Raw genomic sequence first — 23288 nt, forward strand, 5'->3', positions numbered from 1 at the left:
GGGGTATCATCCGAGAGCTATAACCATTTTATTAGAAGATTCTCTGTTGCCTACAGTAACAGATAGACTAACGAGATTAGGTGACATACAAGACAAGGCCAGGAAACATTTATTAAAGTATAAAGACAGCATGAAAAGACAGGCAGACAAACACAGATCTGAGGCCCCAATGTATAAAATCGGTGACAAAGTATGGCTCTCCACAAAGAACCTAAATATAGAGGGATCCCGAAAGCTGCAACCACGTTTCATTGGACCCTTTAGTATAACTGCCATAGTAAACCCGGTAACAGTAAAATTGGACTTACCAAAAGAATACCCAGTACATGCTACATTCCATGTGTCCTTGCTTAAGCCACAAATGGGGGTGGGGCCGCACACTACTCACACACCGGCGGTGTCGCCCCTAAGGACTCTGGTCAATGTAGTAAAGTGTTCGCGATGCATCATCTTTCGATCTTCTGCTATCTTCGCTGTCTTCGCCATCCCTGGACACGTGTTTCGGGGTATTACCCCTCATCAGCAGGGATAGGCAGTGTACTGGGGTTGCCGATGGCTGCCAATATCTGCCAGGTATAGTACCACTCAGGCGCGTAGGTGCGGGATCCCAGGCTCGTCAGCCCGCTGCTCAAGGGAGCTTTAAAGTTACAAATGGGGGTGGGGTCGCACACTACTCACACACCGGCGGTGTCGCCCCTAAGGACTCTGGTCAATGTAGTAAAGTGTTCGCGATGCATCATCTTTCGATCTTCTGCTATCTTCGCTGTCTTCGCCATCCCTGGACACGTGTTTCGGGGTATTACCCCTCATCAGCAGGGATAGGCCGTGTACTGGGGTTGCCGATGGCTGCCAATATCTGCCAGGTATAGTACCACTCAGGCGCGTAGGTGCGGGATCCCAGGCTCGTCAGCCCGCTGCTCAAGGGAGCTTTAAAGTTACAAATGGGGGTGGGGTCGCACACTACTCACACACCGGCGGTGTCGCCCCTAAGGACTCTCTCCAGATCTTCATTGGCTTCAACGGCGCGGCTGCTGGCTCTTCCTTCTTCCGCTTTCCGGCTCCTTGTTGCCTCAGCCCCTCTTCTGTCCACTGCAATCGACCTGCAAAAGAGAAAGAGGTCAAGGTTAGACTGATCAGTATCCCTTTTCAGCAACAAGTAAGTGCAAACTTTTTTATTACCTGAAAGAACTTTGTCGGCGATTTCTGGATTCATGTAAAGACAATTTGGAACAAGATATCTCCCACGAACTTTGTGGTTCAAACCCTTTGTTACAAGAATACTTTGTGGAACTTTGTGAAATGAACATTGTTTTACATGGAACTTTTTAAGAATCAAACACAGGAAACCATTGACAGCAAGGCAAACAGTAAATCAAGAACTTGCACAAATTACCTGCTGTATTTTGATGTAAAAGTACAGTATTTGTTTCATTAAAAAGGCTGGAAATTTGTGAAAAGTGAGTTTGCTATTAAGAATGTATTTATTTTTATTTAATTATTACATTTATAGGGCGCACAGCTACCCAACAAAGGGTTTCCCGGCGCAACAGATCCAATAATAGTGGGCTATAGCCTGCTAGATGTCGAATAGCCAGGTCTTTAAGGCTTTCCTAAACTTGACATAGCTCAGCTCCGATCGTAATGTCAGCGGCATTGAATTCCAAAGTGATGGTCCTAGGAATGAAAAGGACCTGCCACCCATGCGTGACAATCTGAACTTTGGAATTTCGAAAAAATTAGCCATAGAGGATCGAAGAGATCTGGTGGGACGATAGGGACGCACTAGATTTTGCAGGTATTTGGGGGCGTTATTGGTGAAAATTCGGTGCATAAAGCATAGAGATTTAAATTTAACTTGGTTCTCGACCTTTAACCAGTGGAGCTTTCTTATGTATTTTGTAGTGGGCTTCGCAAAGGGAATTTTGCATAATATCTTGCTGCAGCGTTCTGAATTGTCTGTAATCTACGGACTGTGATCTTATTTGCCCCCAGATACAGAACGTTTCCGTAGTCAAGCCTTGATGTTACTAAAGCATTGACAACAGTCTTTTTGGTGTTTTCGGGTAGCATCCAGCAGATCTTTTTTAGCCATTTAAGTATGGTGAAACAGGTAGCCGAAGTTTTCACCGCTTGTTTGTGTAAATTGAGCGAGTCATCAATGATGACGCCCAAATTGCGAGCATGTGTAACAGGGATGGGGGGGGTACCCATTTCAGATGGCCAATGTTGAGGGCCCAATAGCCCGTTGTTCTTTCCCAACAAAATTAGTTCCGTTTTACCGCTGTTCAATTTTAAAAAAAAATTGTTGATCCATTCTGAGATTTTACTGAGTCCGAGCTGTAGCGAGGAGGAAGTGTTCGGGTCAGCTGATGAAAGAGAGAAAAGCAGCTGAGAGTCGTCTGCATACGAAAACATAAGCAGTCCTGTTTCCTCCACTATTTTTGCTAAGGGGCTCATGTAAACATTAAAGAGTAACGGGCTAAAAATAGAGCCCTGTGGTACTCCATGTTTGAATGACATGATATCAGAACAGGCGGTTTGTGAAAAAATTTGAAATGTGCGGTCTTTCAGTAATGATTTTATCCATTCGAGAGCCGCGCCCCTGATGCCTATGGAATGGAGTGTCTGGGCGAGGACCACGTGCGACACGGTGTCGAACGCCTCGCTGAGGTCAAGCAGCACAAGTGCTACTGTTTCGCCTTGATCAACCAAACGGCGGATGTTTTCGGTGACGCCCAACAGGGTGGTCTCGGTGGAGAATCCTGAACGGAATCCCGACTGATGGGAAGGTAGTAGGTCGTGAGTGGTGATAAAATCCGTGAGGCAACGGTGGACGTGCTTTTCTAATATTTTGGCAAAGGTGGGCAGCAATGAAATAGGGCGAAAATTGGATGGCAGATTAGGGTCAGCTCCGGCTTTTTTTAAAAGAGGATGGATCATAGCGTGTTTCCATTCACTGGGTACAGTTGCTTCAGTCAGCGATGAGTTAAGAAGATCAGTGATGGTTTCAAAAACATTGCCACTGAGCAACCTTAAAACAGTGCATGGCAGCGGGTCTTTAGGTGAGCCTGATTTAATTGTCTTCAGCAACTTCTGAACCATGTCAGGGTTCAAGAGAGGCCATTCTGCAAGAATAGCGATCGATGCATTTGATGAAGTGGAGCAATCTGACTGTATGCTTTAGTTATATTAAGGTGAATGTTAGATGTTGGTAATTCTGATAATGATATTTGTTTGATTTTACAGAAGTTTTACAGTAATAGAAAGCACATCCCAGAACAGTAACACATTCCAAACCTGGAAGCTAAAGACCAGTATCCAAGAGGTACTTTTAGAAGAGAATTTCTAAATAGATTAGGGTTAGTCAGGAACACATTTAGGGATAGGTTGCACTTATCTGTTCTTTGTTTATATTTCATTAGGCACCAGTTTCTACAGAAGTCAGAGAGGGCTGCAGATTTTAGCAGCACTTTACAGTGGAAACGCAAGAACGGTGTTGTCTCTCTTTTTTTATTTTATCCACTTCCCCCCTTCCCTTGAGCTTCTGGTTCTTAGTGCACTGTTCAAAACTAGTGTGCTGGAACAAGCAGTTTCAGGGTGGGGTCGGACTGTCTTCAACCTCCATCAGAACTGAACAGAAACTCAGGTGAGCTGGGCTTTGACAGAAGCACAAGCCTTTAAAATATTCAGTTCTGTTGGACGATGAATGCCGGGGAAGAAACAGAGGGCATTGACGCCACGGATATGGCGCAGGCCCTAAACGAGAACTTGGCCCATAATGAATCAGTGTCTGGCATCTTGCAACATATGCAAGAGGAAATAGAGAAATTAAAGTTGGAAAACACCTTTTTAAAACAGGATTTGAGCAGGTATAAACCTAGGGAATCCCAGTGGAACACAGCTTTTACGCCTTTGTTTAAAACCTCCTCAGAGACAGGGGCGCGAGCAAAACATACAACTTTCCCTCCCCCAGTTGAGGTTACTGTTAATGTTCCTAATGCTGTGCCTTTAGCAGCACCTGAACGTTTTCATGGAGATAGTAACAAATTCCATGTTTTTATCAATCAATGTCAATTACACTTCGTTTGTAAACCACAACAGTTCCCTACTGAGGCTACGAAAGTGGCATTCGTCTTGTCTTATTTGGGCGGTACAGCAGCCAATTGGTCAATTCCTTTCGTGGATAGAGATGATCCCATCCTCCATAATTGGAATCAATTTAAACGTACTATGACCAGCCTTTTTGCAAAAGACACTTTTATGCAGGGAAGTGATAATGAGCTTTTAAATCTTAAACTAGGTAACAAGGATTTATTGACCTATCTCACTAGTTTTAATTGTTTACTCACCGAGACACGTTGGCCAGAAGAAAAGCGTGTCTACCTTTTTTATAAAGGTTTGAGAGACGAGTTAAAAGACGCGTTGGCTCATATCGTTGATTTGCCAGAAGAATATTCTGACATTGTAGATTTAGTCATAAAATTGGAACACAGACTAGGAGAAAGAAAGGGAGATAAATCGAAACTGGAATCGCGGTTAACTTTTATTAGACATGAGAAGAAAGACACAGATAATAAACTCCCTGAACCTGAGCCTATGCAAATAGGAACAGTCAGAGGTCCACTCACGTCACAGGAAGAAGAAAGAAGGAGAAAACTTAAATTATGTTTTTATTGTGGCAAGGCAGGACATTTTGCCAGAGAATGTCCAGTAAAACCTAAAACTTCACTAAAGGGTACTTTTTCCTCTATCTCCTCAACTGAGTCGGGAAACGATTAAGCTCGACAAGGGGGGAGGTTACTTGTTCGAGAAAACATCCTAATCAAACCTCTAATTCTGCAGCCTTAATGGTACCGCGCATACCTAGACATTTCATAATTCAGATCTTTTTAATTGTTACTACCCAAGTTAGACATTCTCTCCCTGTCCTACTGGATTCAGGAGCAACAGGAAAAGTTTGTGGATAATAAGTTAGCTAACACATTAGGTCTTCCTATTTGCCTAAAGCCTTGTCCAGAAGCAGTATGTGCAGTGGATGGGTCAGAATTGACCTCTGGATTAATCACAAAACGAACAAGTCCCCTTGTCACGGTCTGTGAAAACGAGCACCCAGAGATGATTAGCTTTGATCTGATAGATACCCCTAATTTTGGCTTGATTCTCGGGCTACCCTGGTTAACAACTCAAAACCCAAAAATTGATTGGGTGAACAGAACAGTTACTTTGGATTCCTCATTCTGTAGAACCAATTGCTATCAAGAAGCAGGTACAGAACAGAGAACAGTAATACACTGTGCTAGTGTTACACAAGACGAACCAAGTCTCCCTCCTGAATATTCTGACTTTAAAGACGTTTTTGATCCAGTGAAGGCTAGTGTGTTGCTCCCTCATCGGTCATATGACTGCCGTATAGATCTTATCCCAGGGGCCCCTTTACCTAATAACAGAGTATATGCTTTGACTGACGAAGAGACCAAATATTCAAGAACCTACCTAGACGACCTACTACAGTCTGGGTTCATCCGACATTCCACATCTCCGGTGTCATCTCCACTTTTTTTTATCCCGAAGCCGGGTATATCTCTGCGCGCGTGAGCGACTATAGAGGACTAAATAAGGCTACAATAAAAAAATAAATATCCTCTTCCTCTAATACCTGTGTTGTTGGATCAATTAAGACATTCTACTGTATACACTAAACTAGATCTGCGGGGAGCTTACCACCTGGTCAGAATAAAAGAGGGGGATGAGTGGAAGACAGCTTTCAAGACAAAGTTTGGTCTATTTGAGTACACAGTAATGCCCTTTGGGTTGTGTAATGCCCCTGCGGCCTTTCAATTCTTTATAAATGAGGTCCTACACGAATTCCTGGACGTTTGTGTCATAGTATACATAGACGACATCCTCATTTACTCTAAGAACCCGGAAGAACATACCCAACATATTCGTGCAGTATTATCAAAGTTAAAAGAAAATCATCTCTTTGCTAAACTAGAAAAATGTACTTTTAATGTCAGCAAAGTGGACTTTTTAGGATACTGCCTGTCACCTCAAGGAATAATTATGGATGAAAAGAAAATAAGTGCTATTACTGATTGGCCAGAACCATCATCTGTGAAGGATGTTCAGAAATTTCTGGGTTTCGCCAATTTTTATAGGAGGTTTATTTCTCATTTTGACGACATTGCAGCCCCAATAATCACCTTGTTGCGGAAAGGGCAACGATTTATTTGGTCTGATGAGGCGGCACACGCCTTTCAACTTCTGAAACAAAAGTTCACTTCAGCCCCAATTCTGAAACATCCTGATCCTGACTTGCCATTTTTTGTTGAAGCGGATACTTCACAAGTAGCATTAGGAGGAGTCTTCTCTCAACGAGATGCAGTAGATGGCCAATTACATCCTATAGCCTTCTATTCCAAAAAGTTATTACCAGCTGAACAAACTTACACTGTGGCTGAAAGAGAACTATTAGCTTCAAAGTAGCCTTTTCTGAATGGAGGCACCATTTAACACCTTGGCTGCTTGAGATGTTCTTCTGCTGTGCCGGGCCATAAAAGAAATGGGTGCCCTAGAGGTATACCTTATGACGAGCTGAGCTCGTCATGAGCACCAAAGGGGTTAATGGGAGCCAAGTACCCTGTTACCATCTTTTCTGACCATAAGAACCTACAGTTTCTTGGATCACTAAAAGCATTAACTCCACGTCAGATGCGCTGGTTACATTTTTTTAGTACATTTGACTTCGTTATAACCTATAGACCAGGTGTACAACAAATTCAATCTGATGTGTTATCTAGATACGGACATACCTCAGACATGAAACAAGACAAAAAAGGAGAACCCATTATTCCTCCCCAAAAACGTTTGGCACCAGTACAACAGAAGGATTTCATCACATATCTATATAATGCACACATGCAAATAGCACCTCAAGATTGGTTAAAGGATTCCCATAACTCAATACAACGAGGTTTATTGTATCACAACAACATGCTGTTAGTGCCCACCACAGAATTACAAAGACAGGTGATAATTTGGCATCACGCCTCACCGTTGGCAGGTCATCCTGGCTGGGGTAAAAACCCTGGAAAATGTGCAAAAACACTTTTGGTGGGATAATATGAGTAAGGACATTAAGCAATTTGTCACGACCTGTCCAGTTTGTGCAAGACCTAAATCTTCTCATAAGGCCCCTGACGGTTTGTTAATACCAATGCCATCACCCAAACAACCTTGGCACACTGTGAGTGTAGACTTTATTGTAGGTTTACCACCAGTAAAATCCTTCACAACAGTGTTAGTGGATTTTTTTTGTCTAAAATGGTACATTTTGTACCATTAAGGAAATGGCCAACTGCGGTAGAATTTGCCGATATTTTCATAAGAGAAATTGTGCGTTTACATGGTTTGCCAAGTAAAGTGGTGTCAGACCAAGGTAGCCAGTTCAACTCTAGATTTTGGAAAAAATGTTGTTTATTGGCTGCTTATTCTAGTGAATGGTTGGAAGCTCTCCCTGTAGCGGAGTTTGTTTATAATAATACTGAGCATGCAGCTCTACTTTGCTCACCATTCTATTTCATGCAGGGGTATCATCCGAGAGCTATACCCATTTTATTAGAAGATTCCCTGTTGCCTACAGTAACAGATAGACTAACGAGATTAGGTGACATACAAGACAAGGCCAGGAAACATTTATTAAAGTACAAAGAAAGCATGAAAAGACAGGCAGACAAACACAGATCTGAGTCCCCAATGTATAAAATCGGTGACAAAGTATGGCTCTCCACAAAGAACCTAAATATAGAGGGATCCCGAAAGCTGCAACCACGTTTCATTGGACCCTTTAGTATAACTGCCATGGTAAACCCGGTAACAGTAAAATTGGACTTACCAAAAGAATACCCAGTACATGCTACATTCCATGTGTCCTTGCTTAAGCCGTACAACCCAAATACCCGACCCGAACCACCACCTCCACCCATACCAATTAAGGGAAATCTAGAATATGAAGTGAAAAGCATAAAAGACGCAAAAAGAATTCATGGACGTCTGTTTTATTTAGTAGAATGGAAAGGATATGACGAAACTGAGAATTCATGGGAACCAGCGTCCTATGTACATGCCCCACGCTTGATTAGACAGTTTTATCTAAAAAATCCAGGGAAACCCCGTCCAGTAGGAGGGCCTTTGAGGGGGCGACTGTTAGGGATTGTGCACAGCAAAGAGCATGTCCCCTCTCATTGCACTAGTGGTCTCTGTAATAGCTCTCTTTAAACATACTATTGAAAGCCTTTCTTGTTATCGCAGCCCCTCCCTAAGACTTCTGTGTATGTTGCTCAATGTATTCACAAGTTTGGACATTGCTGTCTTGTTTGCACATTGGACCTTGCTTTTACCAAGGCTTATTTAGAGCACTCCTCCCTAGGCCAAGTGTTACTTCAACTCATTAGCATAATAACTGAAGATCTGCACACCTGCTTGTGAGAACCACACCCAGTTCTTCGAACCACACCCAGCTCTTCGAACCAAACCCAGCCCTGTCTATAAAAGGCAGCCCCTGAGCCTCACCCAGTGCTTGTCTACCTCCCACTTACCTGAGAACAGATCCTTCGGCGCTGGCACTCCTGCTCTCTCCAGACCTTCATTGGCTTCAACGGGCGCGGCTGCTGGCTCTTCCTTCTTCCGGTTTCCGGCTCCTTCTTGCCTCAGCCCCTCTTCTGTCCACTGCAATCGACCTGCAAAAGAGAAAGAGGACAAGGTTAGACTGATCAGTATCCCTTTTCAGCAACAAGTAAGTGCAAAACGTTTTATTACCTGAAAGAACTTTGTCGGCGATTTCTGGATTCATGTAAAGACAATTTGGAACAAGATATCTCCCACGAACTTTGTGGTTCAAACCCTTTGTTACAAGAATACTTTGTGGAACTTTGTGAAATGAACATTGTTTTACATGGAACTTTTTAAGAATCGAACAGAGGAAACCATTGACAGCAAGGCAAACAGTAAATCAAGGACTTGCACAAATTACCTGCTGTATTTTGATGTAAAAGTACAGTATTTGTTTTATAAAAAGGCTGGAAATGTGTGAAAAGTGAGTTTGCTATTAAGAATTTAGGCTTTAGTTATATTAAGGTGAATGTTAGATATTGAGAACTCTGATAATGATATTCGTTTGATTTTACAGAAGTTTTACTGTAATAGAAAGCACATCCCAGAACAGTAACACATTCCAAACCTGGAAGCTAAAGACCAGCATCCAAGAGGTACTTTTAGAAGATAATTTCTTAATAGATTAAGGGTTAGTCAGGAACACATTTAGGGATAGGTTGCACTCATCTGTTCTTTGTTTATGTTTCATTAGGCACCAGTTTCTACAGAAGTCAGAAAGGGCCGCAGATTTTAGCAGCACTTCTACAGTGGAAACGCAAGAACGGTGTTGTCTCTCTTTTTTTATTTTATCCACTTCCCCCCTTCCCTTGAGCTTCTGGTTCTTAGTGCACTGTTTAAAACAAGTGTGCTGGAACAAGCAGTTTCAGGGTGGGGTCGGACTGTCTTCAACCTCCATCAGAACTGAACAGAAACTCAGGTGAGCTAGGCTTTGACAGCGAGTCACCCCTAAGGTAGGCCCTGTGGGCTGGGTGCAATGTATGTGTAAGGTAGGACATGTATTAGTGTGGGGGACATGTCCTGATAGTGAATTACAGTGTATTTTGTTTTTCACTATGAAAAGGCTATCTGTCGCATAGGATAGAGTGGGAGTTTATTTATAACATCTTATAAGTATAACTTCCCATTGGGACAAGGTAGAAAGTTGAGTTTAGTATTCCTGAACTCAGAGTATAAAAATGCATCTTTTAGTAAAGAGGATTTCTATATTGTGTGTTTGAAAAAAACACTTTTAGAAAGTGGGTATTTACTTGCTTAGACATCCTGTGTGCTTCTGCTGGTTTGTGGATTGACTGTCTGGCTTTGGAGGGACAGGGGCTGGGGATGTGCATTCTACTCAGGCAGCCACTGGGGGGGGAGGGGGTTTGAGGTGTGTCTTGCCTTTCCTGGATAAGTCAGCGCTGGACTGAATAGACCTGGGCTGCATTCAGGGTAGAGGTAGGAGATTTCCTTGCACCTGAATAGGCCTGGTCTGCCTTATACAATGCTGTCTCCACCTCCTGCCAGGAAGCTGGACCAGAGAGGACAGAACTGGTTTAGACTGAGCACAGGGCCTTCCTGCCACAAGTGAACAAAAAGAAAGACAGTATAAATATTGGGGCCTGCCAAGAAAAAGAGCTGGCAAAGCTGTGAGGAGAGACTACCACTTTGCTGTGTGCTTTGCTGTGTTGGCCTGCAGTAGCTGCTTCTGTCTTGGACAGAGAAAGGACTGGACTGAACTTTGTGAAACTTTTTCTGCTGAGTGTCTCGAAGGGCTTGAAGTAGAGCTTGCACCCTGTTCAAGAAGTCTCAGGAATAGCAAAGACTTCACCTTCCTCTGAGTACTGCCTCTGGGACCATGCGTTCCATTTGCCACAAAGGAAAACTGCAGTTCGACACCGCAGAGGGCACCGCCACACTGCGCACCACAACCCCGGTCTCACTGACAAAAACTACTGCCACCACTGAGCCGCTACTTGCACCGTGACCTATGGGCACTGCACCGCTTTGGTTCACTCTGCTGCCCTGGTCTCACCAATGACGCCGCTGCAAGCTGACATCACTGCTGCACTGCAGTATGGGGGTACCACTTGTAAGTCACATGACACACTGCCCCATCCCCCCCTGCAGTCTGGGTCCACTGACGCCAGCTCTCATCAACCGGCACCGCCACCTGTCAGCACTGCCATGAGCACTGCCCCACTTCGCACTGTCCCACTTTGCACCGCTGCCCATGTCTCACCGATGTCGCTGGACGACCATCACCGAGTCATTGTCTGCACTGCGACCTGAAGGCACAGTATGCCACACCACTCCAATTCACACCGAAACTGCAACAGTTTGGAGACAAAAGAAGGGGCTTTTTAGTGGTAGATCAGATATGGCGCCCACCGAGTATAACGTAAATCTGTCACTCTAATGCTAAATCCGATGGTGCCACAGAAAGGAGGAGAACCCACAACCTCCAATGGGACCTAGATCCACAAACAAATGATACAATGGGAATCTGTGCACACGTCTTCTTATTGTTGTGTTCAATACAAAGTACAAAAAACACAAAATTACAATAATAGATGCAGAGATAGTCTGGATTGATGTATTTCTTCAATTCAGGTTTATTCACAATGCCCAGCCAACACGTGTTTCGTCAGGGTACTTTGCCCAAGACTTCATCAGGGCTCCGCACGGGCAGTGTTTACAAAATTATTGCCAATGGCTATTTGCTCTCCGCCCGTTCTACTTCCGTCCCGGCTGTCGGGTTATATATAAAAAAACGCTGAATGTAGTCAGCAGTAGATAACCTGGTCAGTACCAACAATTAAGGAGCAGAGTATTACTCCTTCTCCGCAGCCCGAGTTGTGCTGCTATCCGCGCGTCCGCCTGTGTATGCGGAAGTCCCAACCCCCCGGGATGGGGTGTGGGGGATTGGGGGCAGGCCGAGCACTTTGCCAGGGCCGGTTTTGGTTCCCTGTCCGGCCCTGCCCGCGCCAATGTGGTCAGCCGGACCAAAAGGTACTGTTTACAAGGCTTCTGACACCGATGCCGGTCCGCACCATAGCGGTTGACCGAAACTGTTGCAATTGCTTTATTTCAGCACTGCGGTAGCCCCAGACAGAGCTACTGACTTCAAGAACTGTGGGGCATATTATCAACAACTAGCGATATTTATCGCTAAATAAGCTTAGCGATTTTTTTTATCGCTGCGCATCGCCGGATTTTATCGCAGAGATAACGTGCTATTAGCAACGTTTATCTCCAAAGCGATAAAATATCCGGCGATATCGGCGAAATGCGTGAATATCGCTGGAAATCCAGCGATATTCAGGCATTATCGCTAATAGGGACTTAGCCTGAATATCCACCTCCCATTGGATATACAGGCTAAGAACTGGTCTGAGGAGGCGTTAGTTTTCAGCGATATTTACGCTTAGCGCGAATTTTCTTGTCGCTACGCCTGCGTTGATAATAGGCGATAACAATGTTAGCAACTGCTTTCAATCTCTAACAGGTTGGGTACGCCCACTTTGCATGTCATTAGCGATAAATATCGCGGACATGCAAAGCGGGCCCCAAACTGCTCGCTATCGCCTACAAGCTGTCGCTAACTGCTGTTAGCGACAGCTTGCTAATAGGGCGATAAAATTATCGCCGCTTTGCAGCCGAAAACAGCCTCAAAAGTGACAATAATCTCATATCACCTGCCTTGATAATATGCCCCCGTATTCTTAAGGTTATTCTTACAAAGTGCATATTTTGATTATTGTATGCTGGATTTTTGCCGTTTTGGTCTTGTTTGGTTTAGATTAGATTACTTATTTTTCTAAACTGGTGTGGTGTCCATTTGTAGTGTTTTCACCGTATTACTGTATTTGTGTACAAATGCTTGACACAGTGCCTCTGAGATAAGCCTGTCTGCTGGTGCCAAATTACCAAGGGGGTGAGCAGGGGTTGTCTATGGGCGTAACTTCCTTAGCCTGACTAGAAGCAAGGGTCCCTACTTGGACAAAGGTGCAAACTATTGCCAACCAGAGACCCCCATTCCTACTACATGCACAGATAATAAATAATGTATGGTGTCCCAAAAATGGGCAGTTTGCACTAACATGTGTAGATCAAAACTCACAGAGTCAAAAAAATCTGCTTTCATGTCCATTACTGACACATTGAAACTTGTACACCCAGACAATTAAATTTAACTATATTTATGCACAATTAAAAGTAACTTATACAGCTATTGCCATGTGTTATGTGATCGTAAGGATGATGAGTGAGAAATTTGCATAAAGGTACCCATACATCCTGACTATGACACTATTGCGGTATTACGCAGGACCGCGCCAATGGCATTTTAGTGATGTGTAAGCTGGGGAACCGGGTTCAAGTCTCGGCAACGACGCTCAACATCCTGTGATTTTAGGCAAATCATTAAATCTCCCCGTGCCTAACAAAAATGAACGTGTCCATCTATAACAAAACTGGTGCTTATCTAAAGCGATCTGATACCTGATGTGCCGGGTCTAGTTTGCGCTATATAAAACTCTTAAAACTAAAATAAATTAATCAGGTAAACTTAAGTGCTTCAACCAATAAGGTCACACAGAGTGATCACCTAGCTGAGTATATGACACCAACTAATCCATGACCAGGAATGCTAAAATGTTTTGTGCATCAGAACTGCAGAATGCATATGGGCGATCATCGTGAAATACAATGTGCTTGCTGTGTTGTGCCCTAAGCACTATTGGGTCCATCTTCCTATAAGAGTTTAGGAGTCAAGACAATAAGTGTATGGTGCTTCGGTGTGGCTGGGACCACACTGCTCAAATCTATTCCAAAGTTTTGACAAACAATCTATCTGTGTAATCTGTTGCACTGGAATAGTGTTTTCTGACAAATGTCACACAGATACATGACAATGGTGATCAGGATCAACTTGACGATGGGGAGGCTGAAGAATCAAAGGATAGTTGAGTCACTAAAGGATTCATCAATTCAGTGCAAGGATGCATCTTGCACCAGCCATACACTTATTTTCCGAATTTGCGGGTCATACTACCTCCATAGCTGACTCGTGTCATTGTAAAGACACATTTGGAAAGGTCTTGCATTACAAACACTGTGTATAACTGTTAGAAATGGAGGTCTCTAGTTATCAAGGGTTTGCCCCTTTATCCAAGTAGGAACCCTTCTTTCTAGTCAGGATAAGGGAGTTGCACTCCTAAAATAACCCCTGCTCACCCCCTTGGTAGCTTGGCATGAGCAGTCAGGCTTATCTTAGAGGCAGTGTGTAAAGCATTTGCACATAACCAACGGTAACCCAGTGAAAGCACTTCAAAAGGACACCACACCAGTTTGGAAAAATATCCAATATTTTTATATACTTAAGACAAGACCAAAATGATACAAATTCCACAATACAGTACTTAGTAATCTTCAGACATCAAAATAGACTTGAAATATAGTTCCTTGAAGTCGATAGCGCCCCCTCGGGCTATCAAGGTGTTGTGAATAGCAAATCCAAACAGTTCTGGCTTGAATGCGGTGTCGTGGGCCAGCTACAGTGTCGTGAAGACCCGCAAAACAGTACCTTTAGAAATGCAGGGTCAGCGACCTCTCAATGAGCCCCGAAAGGCTGGCGTCAGTTTCAGAGGTCAGTGCAGGAGTCATCGGGCCCTTGAAGTCACACATGTTGCATATCGAATTCCTCGCGGTTGAAGTCGGGAGCGCTGGCGATGGCAGGCATCGGGCTGTGGTGTGAAGTGCATCGGGGTAGCGTGCAGTGCCCTCAGGTCGTGGTGCAGGGAGCGGCTCAGTGACGGTCGTTCAGCGGCATCAGTGAGACCAGGGCTGCGTTGTAAAGTGATAGACTGACTGCAAGAAGCGCTGTAACTTAGCTGAAACTGGCGAGCAATCGACAGGCAGCATTGCAGCCCGGAGGTGGAAGTCCAGTGTAGTTTGGTTGAATTTTTTTGTCACAAACGGTTAAGAGTTGAGTTTCCTTTGACAACTCATGTACTTTGCGAGTTTTTTTTTATTTTGGCGATGAAAATGTCACACTAGCACGTAATGAGGTTAATAAATTAATGCTAAGTGGTATTCGACCTGTATTTGTAGCATTGTTTTAGCAGTTGCATTCTTGGCAACAGTCTACGGCTATGACATGTGACATATGTGGCCTTCATTGGTCAGATGTCTTTGGTTCAAAATTGGTCTGGACTCTCAACATGCAAACCTTCACAGATGCATGCTGCACCATACTTCACAATGTTTGATTGGCAATGCATGCAATGGTACAAGTTACACTGTTTTCCATATGTTGTATGTGTGACAACATATTTGGAAAGTAATTACCCCATTCTAGTAAGGTGGCTACCACTGTCATGGGGTTGAGACACACACTCGGGTCAGCCAAGCATGTACTACTTGTAGTTAAGATTTGAGGGCATGCATACAGAGTCCAAACACCAATGGGACATCACTTTTGTTTATGTTCTTGTGGTGTTAAAAACATCCCCATATTTACAGAGTTACGTAAAGCCAGTTAACCTTGATTTATGCCACCTTGTTGCATATTCAGGGGCGTAACACTGGTCCCTGCAGCCCCCGCGGTGCGAGGGCCCCAAACTCCAGTGGGCCCCCTCAATACAGTACTCCGGCCCGGGAGCTCCTGATTGAGCCTGGAGGGGGCACCTCCACCTACCTTGCAGGGGGGGCCCTCAAGTTTTGTTATGCCACTGTTCATATTTGCCTTACAAATGCAGTCCACTACAGCAAAGGGGTGGGCAATTAGTGTTGGACGTTCCACCACAACATCCACAGCTTTTGATGCAGCTCCAGATTCACATATCTGGGGCTGGGTCAAATTTGACAGCTCTGAAAATTTGACAACAGACAGGCAAGACTAGGAGACATGTACTTAGTTCTCCTGCCTTTCAGCTCATTCCATGTGTGCTGAATGCTGCTGAACACATGGATCAGGCAAATCCCCTTTCTAGAATTTTTTGTGATGTAAGGTGTCCCTTCATGTACAGAATAAATAACCATGCTGCACAGTCAGCTTTGCTTCAAGGCTCAAGTGTGCCGGCATTGGTCAGATTTGTTGGCACCAGCTCAAAGGCATGCACCATAAACATGGGCATAAAAGTGGATGTATGTGACCCTGTGAGATGTTTTTCGACACATGGTGGTGCACAGTGTCCACTGTAGGGCCACTATACAGAAGTTAGAAGATGTGTTGTGAGGTTGCACAGAACCATTAAACAAGTATCCTACGTAAACTGCAATGCAAGACACCTTGGGGCCAGTGTAGGCCATAGCTCTGACATTATTTGGTATCCATTCATTTTGTGTCTGTACTGGCAATAGCTGTGCAGATTTCCTCTATAACACTCCTGATATGCTCTTGGAGAAGTCGTTGTTAGCTGTTAGGCTTATGTTGGCATCCAGGACAGTGAGGAGAACCTGGAAAAGGATGCCTGTGATACTCCTGCCGCTCTGGCGGTGGTATGTTTAAAGGTTCCTGATGCCAGCATGTGGAGGACAGCGAGTAGCTTAGTCTGTGGTGGGATGTTATTGCAGGGCTGGGATATGGGCTGCAGGCCAGGCGCTATCTGGTTCAGGAGGCAGGCAATGGGCCCCTTCTTTAGCATTAAATGGGCTATGACCTCCGCTTGCCAGAGGTGAATGAGGGTGATCATCTGACGGTAGATCCGCTCCCTTCTACGGCACTATTGTGGTGGTGGTTGCCATGACCCTGCTGCCCTCTGTTCTTGCACATTGTGCACACTCATGCTTGTCCAACCTGGAGTGTAAATAGTGCTAGTATTATTGAACTGTCCCGCATGTTGGTGGTTTAACTGTCCCAATGTATCATGTGTACTACTGATCTGAGTAAACCCTGGTGGCAGTTGTTGTTCCATCAATTACATGTTTGTGCACTCTGATATGTCCAACAATGATTGTATACATGAGTGACATTAGTTACACAAAAGACATTAAGCATGTTGCATTCGCAACCATGGCACATGTCCACACAATCGGCACAGATGGCCTAATTGATGGTGTCACGTTGTTAGCACAACTCCACGTGTGGCAGCTCGAGCGCTAGACTATAGAAGACACTCAAATTATCTGCACGCGCTTGCCCTCTTCAACGCTACCTTACTTGAGCGTCTCCTGTCTTCAGCGACAATCTTCCAGACTGGGCGTCTCTCCTCACAAAGGTCTCTGGTTGTGCGTCTCTCCTTCTTCCTTGTTTCCAGATGGCGCTGGAAAGTCTCTGACTTTCCACAGTTCCTTGCCTCCACCTTCCTACTGCTGATATTCCAGTCTCCCTAGGTCGGCACGTCCCGCACATCTTCACTGTGAACCTGCAACAAAGAAAAATAAAAGACAAGGAACATTCTCAGGTATTCTGGATGCTACATCTTGCGGTTGTCATTTTGAACTTCCTGCAACACTGAAGTATTTTGAAAAATATTGACATAGAACGGAGCACCAAGAAGACAACCACCACCACCACCATCACAGAGGCAGTGCCGCCGAAGAGAGCGGATCGACTGGCAGAGGATCACCCTCATACACCACCACCCAGAGGAGGTCATAGCCCATTACAGGCTAAAAAGGGGCTGCATTCTACACCTCCTCAACCAGATTTTGCCAAGGCTGCAGGCCACATCTCAGCGCAGCACAAACATCCCTCCACAGACAAAGCTACTTACTGTGCTGCATAAGCTGGCCTCAGGGACTTTTCAACCGACCACCGCCAGAGTGGCTGGAGTCTCCCAGGCATCCTTCTCCAGGTTCCTACCCACTATCCTAGATGCCATCATCAGCCTGACGTCTCTGTATCTCCACTTCCTCAACACTGCGCAAGAACATCTCACCAACAAGCAAGCTTTTTATGCCATTGCTTGTGTTCTGCATGTTTTGGGGGCAATGCACTGCACCCATGTGCAACTTGTGCCACCTGTGGAAACTTCCCACATCTACTGAAACAGGAAGCACACCTACTCCATGAATGGGCAGGCAATAGTTTACCATCTTGGTGAGTTACTGAATGTTGTGTCCAAGTACCCTGGCAGTGTCCATGATTCTTTTATCTTCCGCCAATCTGTCATCTACCAGCAGTTCCAGAATGGCACCTATGGAAATTCACTGCTTGCTGGTAAGTACAACTTGAACACACCACACACCTCAAGCCACTCAATCATGTAGGTCAACAATTTTAAATTGCAATTGTTGGAAATAGCATTGTGCATATATTGTTTCTGTGCCAACTGTAATACACAATAATATAATGTCAAAGTACAACATATATGTAACTAGTCCCACCAAGGGAGTAGGCTGGAAATTGACTTACAACCCACTTTGTCACTCAAGGAATACATATCTTCCAAAAGTCATTGAGTTCAACACTTCCCATTCAGGTGCCTGTGCTGTTAGCTCCCCTTAGTCCAATGCTTCACAATGATGTATATTGCTGCTGTACATTTCATGTAATGTGCTAAAAGTGCACATTCAGCAGTGACATTTGCTTACTACATACCTTAACTAATTCAAGTATGGATGTCTTAACAACATTTGATTTATTTTCTCCAATCCCATGTGCCTCATAAACCTTTTCAAGTCATGCCTCACTTTGGTCCATTCCCTCAACATTGTATTCACCTTCTAGCTTCCTGCATTCCTCTTTGTCCACGTTCCAATTTTCTTAAGCTGCTTCAAAATGTATCATTGTTTTCTACTTTGGCTTGTCCTGTCGGATAATCTACTTCCAGCTCTTCCATCATCAATTTTTACCTTCTTTCATGAACTTTTGTTTTCCTTCTATTCATCCAATCTCAATTTACCCACGTTCATTCCCTTGACCTTCCACCCATCACTCAGTTCCATGTTAAATCTGTTTGGTCTGCTTTCCAACTTACTCAGTCTAATTTATCACATAAAATCATATTTCTACTAAGATGTGTATTACCTAAAACATTTTCCAAACTTGAGTCTTTACATCCCTCACACTCATATTAGTAAACAATGACCTATGTTGCATGTGCACTCAAGGTCTATCCTGCTTCAATTACACACTCATTTTCAGTCTGTCATAATTCTGTCCTGCTGTTGCCATGGCTTTGTAACTAACAAAAGGTTATCCATCAAGGGCTCATAATTCCTGTTTTGTGGGTCACAGTTCCTAAACTCACTTATTCACAATCGTAGTCTAATGTAAAATGTTGGCACTGTTAAGTTTCTCCTTGCCACAGATGACACTTAAGACTGTGATTTTAAACACAACTGTCACAATCTCCCATGATTAACCAGGTATACCGTGTGCTATCCTATGCTCTGCCGTTGGTCATGTTGACATTCAGTAAGACATTGTGGGTCACAGAAACCAGTCTCATGGGATGAGACTGTCATCTAGCATGATGCTATGGTTGAGGACTTGGCCATTGTCCCACTACCTGGTGATGTGAAGAAATAATGCTGAGTGTTTCAAATACCAATAGGTAATCAGTAAGGCAACAAACTACAAAGACTTATACCAAAAGGGAGTCACTGTTCCTTAAAGGAGAAAGAGGTGGAAGTAGGGAGTACTCTAGTCATGTGCTACTCTATCTGTAGGGACAGTTTGTCCTCCTCTGGTTGCCCTCACACACCCCAAAGGATGTCATGCTTCATCATTGGGCTTTGTTCCTCGTTGGGCCGGCACTCGTCGGGCCCTATGGGTCACCCGAAGGGTCTCTTTATCGAAGATCTTTTGATGAAGCCGCATGGGTGCGTGGGTGTAAGTGGCAGTGAAGTCCTAAAGAGTGTATTAAAAAATGGAAGGAGGGAGAGTGAATAATTTTATTAAAGTGATCCCTCTGTCATTATTAAAAAACAAAGTGTGTGTGCTGCTCTAGGGGATGTTATGTACCTTTGTAGCTGGGTAAGCCATATGTCCCTAATGGGCACATATCCCACACTTTGCAAATGGCAACATTGTCTTCCATGGACAATTTGTTAGCCCTCACCACTCAAGATATCTTGAGACCACAACCTCAATATTCACCTCCAATGTAGTGCATCCATTTCACAGTGTTCAAGTGGTGTACCACCCTCCAGAATCTCAACTGAGGATACAGAAGCATAGGGTTCATCCTCATAAACACCATGATTGGTTTCTGTAACCTGTATCACATATTGTCAAAGGGAGTAACTCAGCTTACATTGCAAGGTTTGTGACATATGTATTACATAACCTAATGTCACTCCACACAACAAGATAACACATCCACAATACACCAATGGTGTCAGCTCAGTCAGGCAAATACTTCATTTATAAATTATGTTTGAGCCTGAACAACATGGATGCTGTGTTCGGGGCTTTTGCGGGCATTGGGCATTTCCCCGGTGAGCCGGAGGGATGGGGGCCGACTTTGTGCCCCCGGGAGCCGGTTTTGTGACTGGAGACTGGTTCGTCACCCTGTAAGAAAAGCGGGAGTGGTGCTTCTTGCTAGCACACCCACCCACTCCCAGGGCTGGTAGATCAGCAACCTGCCAGGGCTGGTTGCTGTTCCGAGCCCTACCCTGGTTGTGTATGTCAAACTAAAGCACATACCAACAATTTGCTCTACATTCAGGTTAGCTCAGCCCTCTACAATCACCGATGCACAGTGGCACACCAAACATCATGATGAACCATGTGCACATCCAGATATTGTCCAGGACATTTATGTAAGCACACTTCGGAGCATATTTACAGCAAAGTGGTGGAGCGTGGCGTTAGCCTCCTTGGCTTAACCCATTTGCCGCTGCCGCGATTTCGCGGCAGTGCCCCAGTTCTGACAAACGGGCGGGGCTGCGTTGGCCATTGGCCGACGGCAGCACGGAAGGGGTTAATGCCGAGCTCCGCCACTTCAAAAACGTAGAGCTGCACTATATTTACAACAATATGGTGCAGCCCTGCGTTTCCCCCTGAGCTGGCGCTAAATTTAGCAGACTAGTGCCAACTCAGGCACCCTTGCACCATAGTGCAAGGGTGTCTGCGTTGAGGTGAAGATTGTTTCTGTGCAGGAAGGTCTTCCTTCCTGCACATAAACACTCTTTAAATGCCATTTTGTAACTTGTATGTGTGCTCACATAGAAGTCGCAAAATGTCAGTGGTGTTTGGCTGTTTCTATGTGTGATGCACAGCACACATAGAAACAGCAAAAACAAAGAGAAATAAAGCTTTTCTTATTGTTTCGCCTGTTTGAGACCAGGTTTTCCCTGGTCTTAATTTTGGCGCTGCCTCCTATTGACGCCACCTTTGTAAATAGGGGGCAGCGTAAAACTCAATGGGTGTTGCGGTGGAACGCCCACCACAACACCCATTGCCCTCCCCTTTAAACGCAAAGTATAGCGTAAAAGGGTGCCTTGTTTACAAAACAGCGTTAAGCCACATTAAGTGGCTTAACACTGCCTTGTAAATAAGGCAAAGCCCCTATCGCCACCACAAAGTCACTAAAGGGGATGTTGTGGTGGCAATAGGGGTTTGTAAATATAACCGTTATATTGAACAGCTACAACTAGGCAATGAGAAAGCAAGTCATCCCTGTTGTGAACTCTGTGTCAAAGAAGGTGTTCCCATGGGCAAGAGGTGAGAGGGCATTACACACTTCTATGAGCAAGCAAATGAATCACAGACAGTAGTACAGCAATAGTCATGCTAGATAAAGCTGCTTAACATAACACAACTAATTAAAATAGCACACAATGTAAACAACAGGAAAATAATTGAGAGAAACCCTATCTCTCATCAATGGACCAGACTGTGTAGCAAGAACACATCACATTGCATACACACAACACATCTCCTATCTCAACTAATAACAACGTCTTCATGGGCATTTTGTTTGTGTCACAGTGGTAAACAGCACTGCAGCTGCCAGCGCAAACAAGCAAGGAATGGATAACAAACAGTGTCAAAGATATGGCATACACTTACACTTGCACTAAGCTGTTTTACCGTGCAGTGTATGCAATATACTTTGCCAATGTTAATGTCTAACCTCCATACTGTTAGACCTGGCATTCTTGGGGTGGTTTTACCCTGTCTTTTTGCCTCTGCATCCTGTATTTTTGCTGTATGCTGGATTTAGTTTTACTGGTCTAGATGCTTTGGGCACTTTGCCACTGCTGATCATTGCCAAAGTGCAAGTGCTCCCTATGTAAAGTGTGCATATGGATTGGAGTTTCCATGATTGGCTTGTTTGACTTACTACTGAGTCCCTAGCACAGTGCACTGTGTGTGCCCAGGGTGTGTAAGTCAACTACTGATAGTAGGCCTGCAGCACGGATTGTTCCACCCACACAAGCAGCCTTTCATAGGGGTGTCAGACCTGCCACTGCAGTGTCTGCATGCAGTCTCTACTGCCATGTCAACCTGGCAAGTGCCACTACTTGCCAGGCCCTAACCTTCCTTTTTTTCTTCCTTTTTTATATATATGAGTGTTAGGGTTTGTGCACAGCAAAGAGCATGTCCCCTCTCATTGCACTAGTGGTCTCTGTAATAGCTCTCTTTAAACATACTATTGAAAGCCTTTCTTGTTATCGCAGCCCCTCCCTAAGACTTCTGTGTATGTTGCTCAATATATTCACAAGTTTGGACATTGCTGTCTTGTTTGCACATTGGACCTTCCTTTTACCAAGGCTTATTTAGAGCACTCCTCCCTAGGCCATGTGTTACTTCAACTCATTAGCATAATAACTGAAGCTCTGCACACCTGCTTGTGAGAACCACACCCAGTTCTTCGAACGACACCCAGCTCTTCGAACCACACCAAGCCCTGTCTATAAAAGGCAGCCCCTGAGTCTCACCCAGTGCTTGTGCTCGTCTACCTCCCACCTACCTGAGAACAGATCCTTCGGCGCTGGCACTCCTGCTCTCTCCAGACCTTCATTGGCTTCAACGGGCGCGATAAGTATCCCTTTTCAGCAACAAGTAAGTGCAAAACTTTTTATTACCTGAAAGAACTTTGTCGGCGATTTCTGGATTCATGTAAAGACAATTTGGAACAAGATATCTCCCACGAACTTTGTGGTTCAAACCCTTTGTTACAAGAATACTTTGTGGAACTTTGTGAAATGAACATTGTTTTACATGGAACATTTTAAGAATCGAACAGAGGAAACCATTGACAGCAAGGCAAACAGTAAATCAAGGACTTGCACAAATTACCTGCTGTATTTTGATGTAAAAGTACAGTATTTGTTTTATAAAAAAGGCTGGAAATGCGTGAAAAGTGAATTTGCTATTACGAATTTAGGCTTTAGTTATATTAAGGTGAATGTTAGATGTTGGTAATTCTGATAATGATATTCGTTTGATTTTACAGAAGTTTTACAGTAATAAAAAGCACATCCCAGAACAGTAACACATTCCAAACCTGGAAGCTAAAGACCCGGATCCAAGAGGTACTTTTAGAAGAGAATTTCTAAATAGATTAAGGGTTAGTCAGGAACACATTTAGGGATAGGTTGCACTTATCTGTTCTTTGTTTATGTTTCATTAGGCACCAGTTTCTACAGAAGTCAGAGAGGGACGCAGATTTTAGCAGCACTTCTACAGTGGAAACGCAAGAACGGTGTTGTCTCTCTGTTTTTTATTTTATCCACTT

At 44.2% G+C, this 23288-nt stretch overlaps 1 long non-coding RNA gene across 1 annotated transcript; it reads right to left on the reverse strand.

Moving 5' to 3' along the window:
* Positions 1–1065: 1065 nt before the first annotated feature.
* On the reverse strand, positions 1066–22588 carry LOC144819714 (uncharacterized). The gene is made up of 3 exons (XR_013607530.1): positions 22521–22588; positions 8598–8738; positions 1066–1100 (listed from the first exon to the last, which is right to left on the reverse strand). It is a non-coding gene; the product is annotated as an uncharacterized LOC144819714 (long non-coding RNA).
* Positions 22589–23288: the final 700 nt, after the last annotated feature.

This window comes from Lissotriton helveticus, chromosome 2_1 (assembly GCF_964261635.1).
Source record: "Lissotriton helveticus chromosome 2_1, aLisHel1.1, whole genome shotgun sequence".
Classification (NCBI taxonomy): domain Eukaryota; kingdom Metazoa; phylum Chordata; class Amphibia; order Caudata; family Salamandridae; genus Lissotriton; species Lissotriton helveticus.